General features: G+C 44.2%; 1 pseudogene; it reads right to left on the bottom strand.

The window, feature by feature from the left end:
* Positions 1–729: 729 nt before the first annotated feature.
* Positions 730–9,348, bottom strand: part of LOC111962830 (NAD(P) transhydrogenase, mitochondrial-like) — a 53,316-nt pseudogene continuing 44,697 nt past the window's right edge.

Genomic DNA, 9,348 nt, shown 5'->3' with positions numbered 1-9,348 from the left:
CAAAACAAGCAAAAACATATTTTAAATCAAGGTTTATTGATCTTCCATGATAAACCAGAGAGGAAAACACTCACTGTATCTCCCCACCATGACACTATACATTTTCTGAAATTTTCTTTGTGCAGCAAAGCCTGCTTAGCCTTAACAATTTACAAATAGGGTCTTGTCTAAAAATATATATATATTGTTCTTTACTTTATGACTGAAAACTGGACAGAAATATGGCAAATGGCAATCTAACACATATGATTTGGCTGTCTATTATGACACCATGTGTAAGTGAATAACAGTCCTTCATATGCTAACCTTTCTAGGCAGCGCAAAGCAAAATATAACAAGATAAATACAAGTCTGTAAAGACAGAATACATGCGGTAAAGAGTTCAATGGAACGCAGACGGTAGGGGAACGAACAAGTACGGCGTCACTGACGCACATTCAAAAAAATATGATCTTACAAATCCGTCCAGGTTTTTGTGTTAAAAAATGTTTGCTAAATGCTAACTCSCGTCCATAGAAACTGGTAGCATAGCTAGCGTATAGAAATCAGCGATGGTACTTGAAGCTGTTTTTAGTGTAATGCAGTTGATTGGTGACGACGACATGAGCATACTGTATATTGTTACCCCAAAATAGCGGGAAATACACATATAATCAATAGCCTAAATGTAGGCTAATTTTGATGGGGGGGGGGTTTTGGTCGAGTTTGATTGTTCTCTTTACTGCATTAGACAGGGATTCTATCTAGATGAAGGCACAAGGAAAGAGCTTGGCACAGACATGGCAGGACTTGCACTCTAACCATTTGACAAAATCGGCAACTCATAAACGTATCAATGCTAAATCAAGCCATCATCTCATAATTGATTATCAATTCTAACAGTTATATTATGATGTCCATGTCTTATTAAACTCTTTTGGCTTTACTTCATATGTGCTCTGTTCTTTCAACGTCCCTCTAGTGCTAAGAGGAAGAGCTTAGCTGTGTGGCAGAGGGCCAACTGGAGCCACATTCACAAAATCCTTCATATGAAAGGTTATAATCACATGTAACATTAGTGCTACAACACAAAGCTAGTCATTACACTGTAAGCACACATGTTTCACAAAAAAAGCACACAGTTAAGAGTTGCCATTACTGAATATGGCTTTACATTGTACTTAATCACGCAACAGTTGCTGCTAAGCCAGGAGGAGCTAAACGCAACCGATTTTGACACTTGGTCAAGTACAAAAATCTAACTACGGTATAAAAAGCGTGACACTGTTTTTTTCCCCTTGCTTAGAAAAAGAGGCTGAGAAGAAAATACTCATGGCACAACAATGTTGTCACAAACATCTAAGAAAGAAGAGAACACCTACTCATCATCAGAGCAAACAACTGTTCTGAAAAAAAAGGGAGGAGGAAAACCTGTTGCCAGGAGAGGAAAACGACAACATCAATACATTAATGCTATGTCTAACTATTAGCTTGTTTGTGCCCATTACTCTCTCCCTCTGGGTGTGTGTGTTGTGGTGCCCTGGACCTCTGCACCACCTCTCCATCCCACCTGCTGCTCAGTCAGACAGGCCCGAGCCCTCCTGGACCAGCCACGGCTCACTAGCTGGCCTTGTGGACTTTAACCTGCAGAGCATCACAGGTCGTCTTAGCATCTCCAAGCAACATCGCTATGTTGGGCTTGTAGAAGATGGGGTTGTCCAATGCAGCATAGCCCACTCCCAGAGAACGCCTCATTACAACCACCTAAAAAGACATGGACACAGGGGCTCAGCATAGACTGCAGCCATTTACACAACCGAGAAAGAACGCCTGATACATTGTTCGATCCTACAGTGCGTTCAGAAAGTATTCATACCCCTTGACTTATTCCACATTTTGTTGTGTTACAGCCTGATGTATTAAATATATTTTCTTTTCTCACCATCTACGCACAATACCCAATAACGACAAAGTGAAAGCCTGTTTTAGAAATTGTAGCAAAATGCATTGATTAAATACCTAATTTACTTAAGTATTCACACCCCTGAGACAATACTTTGTAGAAGCACCTTTGGCAGCGATTACAGCTGTGAGTCTGTCTGGGTAAGTCTCTAAGAGCTTTCCACACCTGGATTGTGCAACATTTGCCCATTATTATTTTCAAAATTCGTCATGCTCTGTCAAACTGGTTGTGATCCTTGCTACACAACCATTTTCAGGTCTTGATATAGATTTTCAAGCAGACTTAAGTCAAAACTGTAACTCGGCCACTCAGGAACAAGCACTGTCTTCTTGGTAAGCAACTAGGCAAGTCAGTTAGGAACAAATTCTTATTTACAATGACAGACTACCCCGACCAAACCCTAACCCAGACAATGCTGGGCCGATTGTGTGCTACACAATGGGACTTCCAATCACGGCCGGTTGTGATACAGCCTGGAACTAGGGTCTGTAGTGACGCCTCTAGCACCGTGATGCAGTGCCTTAGACCGCTGCGCCACTAGGGAGCCCAGTGTAGATCCGTCCTTGTGTTTTAGGTTATTGTCCTGCTGAAAGGTGAATTTGTCTCCCAGTGTCTGGTGGAAAGCAGACACCCAGGTTTTCCTCTAGGATTTTGCCTGTGCTTAGCTCAGTTTGTTTTGGAATGTTTGTATTCTGTACAGGCTTCCTTCTTTTAACTCTGTCAATTAGATTAGTATTGTGGAGTAACTACAATGTTGTTGATCCATCCTCAGTATTCTCCTACTGTATCACAGCCATTAAACTCTAACTGTTTTAAAGTCACCGTTGGCCTCATGGTGAAATCCTTGAGCGATTTCCTTCCTCTCCGGCAACGAAGTTAGGAAGGATACCTGTATCTTTGTAGTAATTAAAACAATTTTGAAAAACATAAGTCCACTTTGACATTATGGGGTATTGTGTGTAGGCCAGTGACAAAATAATCTCAATTTAATAAATTTTAAATTCAGGCTGTAACACAACAAAATGTGGAAAAAGTCAAGGCGTGTGAATACTTTCTGAAGGCACTGTATGTTTACAAATAATCAAAAGCAATCAGTGTTTTTTTCCTGAAACTAAACATACTATAGTAAATAAGCCATCCCCAACTGTGATAGCACCTCTTTTAGTCTAGTTTGGTAAACATTTAACACTGATCCATGAACATACCTCAACATGGGTTTAAATGTTGCATGCACCTGCATGTAAGTGGAAGATGTAGGGGGAAGGGCTCCATTTGGAGGAGAAGAGTAAGTTTGTCCCACAACTAATGGGCATTTAAGTGTTGGCCATTTACAAAATTAAGCATCATTAGTGTCTGTAGAGAGAGAGAGAGAGAGAGGCAGAGAGAGAGGCAGAGAGAGAGAGAGAGWGAGAGAGAGAGAGAGAGAGAGAGAGAGAGAGAGAGAGAGAGAGAGAGAGAGAGAGAGACCTGGGAAATGGATTGGAGTATCCTGTGATTGTGAGCATGTGTTTTGGAGGCACAGAACGCAGCACAATAATTGAATAAGTAAAACCAGAGCGGTGCTCTCACCACTAGACTTTTATTCCCTGCTATCTGACACGCTGAAAGATACTTGGAACAGAACCTCTGTCATACTGAGACCCAAAAATCAACAGGAGGACCGTCCGAATCTACTCAGAGAGGCAGGAAAGGGTCAGTAGTGGCTAGGTGACTCAAGACACAGTGTAGTGTTCCCATGGCGCGGCCCCACCCACAAACACTACTCTTAACACAAAACACACACATACAAGCCTGCACTGACTCAAACACCCTCCTGTGAAAGAAGAGTGTAAATCAATCCCACTATGGTTGTGCTTCAGGCCGGGGTTAGAGTAAGGGTCTGGGACACCCAGGCCTACCCTAGCCGGCCTCTCTAGGCAGGGCATCCCAGTCCAGACTCCCAACCTCCTCATCCATAATACATGGGACAGATGGTTTTATTTGGGACAGGGGTAGGGTGCAAACAGAGGTAATCTCAGTCTGGCAATCAGCACCAGAGGATGTGGCTATGGCACAGTCGGGCTAGGCCTGGACCATTGAATCACCAGCCACCTAACTGTCCGCCAGGCGAGGCGAGGGTACTGAACCAGAGGAATGCCCTCTGTCTGCTCTGACAAGCTTGGCTATGGTGGCACTGAGGAGCCCCTCCTGGTTTGTTTATATCTACAGTTAGACTACACACACAGCCCGGCCCAGCACACCCATCCGCACCACAGCCTGACCGGCCCCACACAGCGTCATATAAACATGAGCCACAAGTGGAAGGTTATTAATTCAAGTGTCTGAGTCACTTAAGAACAATGAAAATAACATTTTCAACAGTCCAGCAGGTCCGAGGGATATAAACACACACGTCATGTTAATACAGCCCAGTATAGTAGAGGGCTGGGGTGCTGGTAGTATTAAAGCTCACAAACTCTGATTTCCCAAGGGAACCTGTAGAAATTAAGGCGTTTTAAAGTGGGGTGGTGAGGCATATGAATCCCACATTTCGGAAAAGTTCCACTCGGATGCTCCAAAATGTCATCATTCCAGAGGGAGCGAGTCACCGCTAATGGAAGCCGTGTGAGATCTGTGCCTGCTGGAGCTAGTACACCTGGGTAAGGGCCTTGTTGCCTCAGTAACAAAGAGTACAGGGTGCATGCGTGTGTGCAAACGCAAGTGCTTGTACGTAGAAAGAGGCCCCGTCCCCCTCTAAGGATGTGGCCTGTGGACTCGGTGAATCTGGAAGTCTAGGACTTGAACAGAACTAAAGACGAATAGCTTCCCTCTGAGCCCATGTTAGTTACCCGCTACAATACTACCCTTCACCATTTGGAGAGCCGGAGTAAATCAGCTCAACTTCCAACAAGCCATTCTGTGACAGTCAACATTTGACAGGGGCTGCAGTCCCATTCCCTACCTTTTCGTCCCCTTTGAAGTGTATACTCGTTCACTCTTCATGGATTCGACGATGGAGTTGGGGTCCTCCTGGGCTGCAGAGTTCACTGTGTCGTTAGCACCAATCACCAGAACCAGGTCCGTTTCTGAGACATAGAAAAAGAGATCACAGCAAACCACCGAGAAAATTTGGTGCATATTGTCTATAGACCGAAACACAAGAGGTGAACACGTGAAGGGACAGGAGTAGGTGAAACCAAACATACCAGCAAAGTCCTCGTTGATCTCCTCCAACTCCAGCACGATGTCATAGGGAACACCCGCCTCGGCCAATAGCACGTTGAGCTGCCCAGGCATTCTGGGTGGATACCAAACTGGTAAGAGAGAAGGATTAACATCTTATTCACCTCCATCTATATGGCAAATCACAAGGACAAGAAGGGTGAGAAAACAAACCCTTGTGGTTTAAAAGAATCATAATAGTTTGGCTATTGACAAAAGTTCAGTCAGAAGTACAAGATGGAGGGGCCATGATGTTAGTGCTGGGGGCGGTTTAGGTTAATGTCAGAGGTCATAAAGGGCCTGAGAAGCAGGGGAAATGGGTTAAGGACGGAGGACGAGAGGGCCCTACGGATACACACTGGAGCAGCAGGTTTATGACCAGAGAGTAAAAGCAGAGATCAGAGCAGCTGCACTCTACTCATACTGCCTGAGGTGTCTCGTTCCCCCTCTCCTGCTCTACCCAGACCCTCTGTGATCTCCTGCCATTATGAATCAGTCCCCAATTTACACACACACACGGCTGTTACCCACAGTTGCCTTAGGAACTTTGAATACCCTCGTGTGTAGCAGTGTGTGGAGTTAACCTGTTTGGTACTTCATGTAATGCAATGCAGTGCACATGTTGCAGTGTTTGAAATGGGAGGGGGGGGGGGGGGGGTGTGTGAGAGAGGGAGGAGGCATGGCCTTTGCAAGAGAGGCTAACCAGAGCAACACCACACTGTGTGAATTATATTACATTACAGATACATTAAGAACAATATCCCCCTCTGGGGCTCCAAACAGTGGCAGCCACATGCCCCGCCCTCATAGCAGCCTAACACCCCCACCCAATTATCCAGCCGAGAGGGAAGGGGAGGGGGGACAGGACTACAGAATCTGGCCACTCTCTGGCCACCCACTTTCCCCTCTAATCAACTGCAAATGCTCTAAGTAGCAGCAGCTGCTGGAACCCCAGATCAAACGAATGAAGGAAAATTACACAAGCTTCCGGTGTTGCCTTTTCCCTTCTCTCCTCTTTCCCCCTCCGGTGTGCCTTTTCCCTTCTCTCCTCTTTCCTCCTCCGGTGTGCCTTTTCCCTTCTCTCCTCTTTCCTCTCTCCGGTGTTGCCTTTTCCCTTCTCTCCCTCTTCTCTCTCTCCGTGGTGTGCCTTTTCCCTTCTCTCCTCTTTCCTCTCTCCGGTCTGTTGCCTTTTCCCTTCTCTCCTCTTTTCCTCTCTCCGGTGTGCCTTTTCCCTTCTCTCCTCTTTCCTCCTCCTCCGGTGTGCCTTTTCCCTTCTCTCCTCTTTCCTCTCTCCGTGTTGCCTTTTCCCTTCTTCCTCTTTCCTCTCTCCGGTGTGCCTTTTCCCTTCCTCCTCTTTCCTCCCTCCGGTGTGCCTTTCCCTTCTCTCCTCTTTCCTCTCTCCGGTGTGCCTTTTCCCTTCTCTCCTCTTTCCTCCTCTCCGGTGTGCCTTTTCCCTTCCTCCCTCTTTCCTCTCTCCGGTGTGCCTTTTCCCTTCTCTCCTCTTTCCTCTCTCCGGTGTGCCTTTTCCCTTCTCTCCTCTTTCCTCTCTTCCGGTGTGCCTTTTCCCTTCTCTCCTCTTTCCTCTCTCCGGTGTGCCTTTTCCCTTCTCTCCTCTTTCCTCTCTCCGGTGTGCCTTTTCCCTTCTCTCCTCTTTCCTCCCTCCGGTGTGCCTTTTCCCTTCCCTCCTCTTTCCTCTCTCCGGTGTGCCTTTTCCCTTCCCTCCTCTTTCCTCTCTCCGGTGTGCCTATTCCTACTTTTGCTCTGCTCTCATTCACTCTCCTCCCTTTCACCTTCCTCTGTTCTCTCCACAGTGAGCCTCAACCCTGTCCTTTCCCCTCCTGGCTTTACCTCTTCATCACCCCAGTGGTGCCTTGGCAAGGCAGGGGTAATGAAGGGGTTAGGGCAGGGGTGGGCAATCATTTTGGCTCGAGGGCCACATCGCGATTTCAAAATAGCACAGATTTGTTCGTCCAAATCAATTTGCAGGCCAGAAAAAACATACTGTATACAGTAGGTCCATTCCCAGCTAGCACATAACGTTCTGAGAACCATAGGTTTCTTAGGTGGGAATTTCAGTACTTCAGCATAACGTTTCCTACAGGTTTCCTTATGGTTCTATTTAAAGTAATGTTCTTAAATTGTTCCGAGAACATTAAGAAACAACATTCTTTTTGGGGGAATTTCAGTACTTCAGCGTAACGTTTTCTACAGGTTTCCTCATGGTTTTATTCAAAGTTAAGTTCTCAGAACATTAGGAAAACTTTCCATGAAAACATTAGTAATGTTCAAAAAACGTTCTAAGAATTATTTAAAGAGTCACTGAACATGCCAATTGACACGTGTCTTTTCTGTTGCGCATTAGAAAAATGGGATTTCAGTCTTGGAGGTGTGTTTCCTGGCCGATTCCGCATTTGTTAATGATGTTTGACCCCCACGAGACACTGTAAATGCGGAAGCCTATTTCATTTCCTAAAAATCATCAGAATGAATCTAAGATAAATCTGAAATATGTAATTATTTTTTATGTTTTTACAGAGGATGTTTTAGTTGCGCAATTTTACATCTAACAAAGGTGTTTGGTGCAGAATTTCTCAAGTAAAAATAAAAGCGCAACGTATTGTCTTATGTAAACAAAGCCGGGCGGGTGGGCAGGTCTATCTCACGGTCTATGCTATTGGATAGAGAGCCATCACTAAAGCTGTTCACCCCATGTTAGTGGGCAAATGTACATCGTCAAATCAAAACCCAAACTCAATTTACCCATTGTGACGCACAAATGTTCCTTGCTCAGTTTTAGACGAGACTGACTTTATTTGGAAAATTATCCTATTTACACTTTGTCGTCGATTTGGACACTAGAATAACTGTATAACTCATATCGATGCCACATAGTTTTCAAAGGGACTCATTGCTTTTTAAAGACGGTCACTTATTAAAACATATACATTCCGTTCTCAGCGTCAACAAAACTCTCTATCCTTCATCTTGTTAAGTGTGTTCAGGTGGGTTGGGTGCCCACTCATTGGCCACACCTGATCTTAATGAGTGCTTGTTTCTTTTGAAATGGGTTTTGGTGTATGAGTAAAAAGTAAAACATGGCAAGCTAGTGCCATCCTGGTGGTGCAGTGGACTAATTCCATGGATAGGGAACAGAAGAGCATAAGTTTCAATCTTACAGACACTCTGCCACAAAAAATAAATGTGTTTGCATGATTAATGCCTAAGAAAATTCCTTTCCATGTGTCCTAACTGTACTTGGAGTTGAACATGTCTCCTCCCCTTCACTGATTGAAGTAGATTTAACAAGTGACATCAATAAGGGGTCATTGATTTCACCTGGATTCACCTGGTCAGTCTTTGTCGTGGAAAGAGTAGGTGTTCCTAATGTTTTGTACACTCAGTGTATATTGACTCAGGGGGTTGAATACTTATCTAATCAAGATAGTGTTTTAATAAAAATAACATTTACACGTAACATTTTTCCGGTAAATCGTTGACAAAAAAATTACAATGAAATCAATTAATCCCACTTTGTAATACAACAAAATATGGAAAAAGTCAAGGGGTGTGAATACTTTCTGAAGGTACTTCATAAAGTGGGTAAGACAGTATGTAAAACAGCATTGCACATGTACTGTCTCCACCTTCTAGATGGTAGTGGGGTGAACAGGCTGTGGCTTGGGTGGCTGAGGTCCTTGATGATTTTCTTGGCCTTCCTGTGACACCGAGTGCTGTAGATGTGCTGGAGTGCAGGCAGTGTGGCCCAGATGATGCGTTGGGCTGACCGCACAACCCTCTGGAGTTAGCCAGTTAGTTTGGGTGCTTGAATGTTGTTAGGACAGAACTCTACTTTTACTTGCTTTGAAAACCTGTCAACTGCTGTCTGTATAAAATGTCTGAAAAAAGGAGGGAACACAATAAAACTTCAGAACACAGTCTGCCTCGACTTTGACTGGCACATCTTAATAGAAGTCCAAAACTGACGACCACCTGTGAACAGTGATCAAAAATGCTTGTATAAATAGCAAAAAAACTCAGACAATCCCAGAGATTCTTACCCGGATATTGATATTCTGATGCTAAAAACACAAACATTTGCATAAGCCCTATCAAACGTGCTTCAAAAAATAAAATAATCCTTATATAAACACATTTAACATTTAGGAAATAACCAATCAATTATATTTGCTTAAATGTTATTTCTC

This window comes from Salvelinus sp. IW2-2015, linkage group LG4q.1:29 (genome assembly GCF_002910315.2).
Source record: "Salvelinus sp. IW2-2015 linkage group LG4q.1:29, ASM291031v2, whole genome shotgun sequence".
NCBI lineage: Eukaryota > Metazoa > Chordata > Actinopteri > Salmoniformes > Salmonidae > Salvelinus > Salvelinus sp. IW2-2015.
The sequence above is the reverse complement of the archived record's forward strand: the minus strand, read 5'-3'. Positions and strand labels throughout refer to the sequence as shown.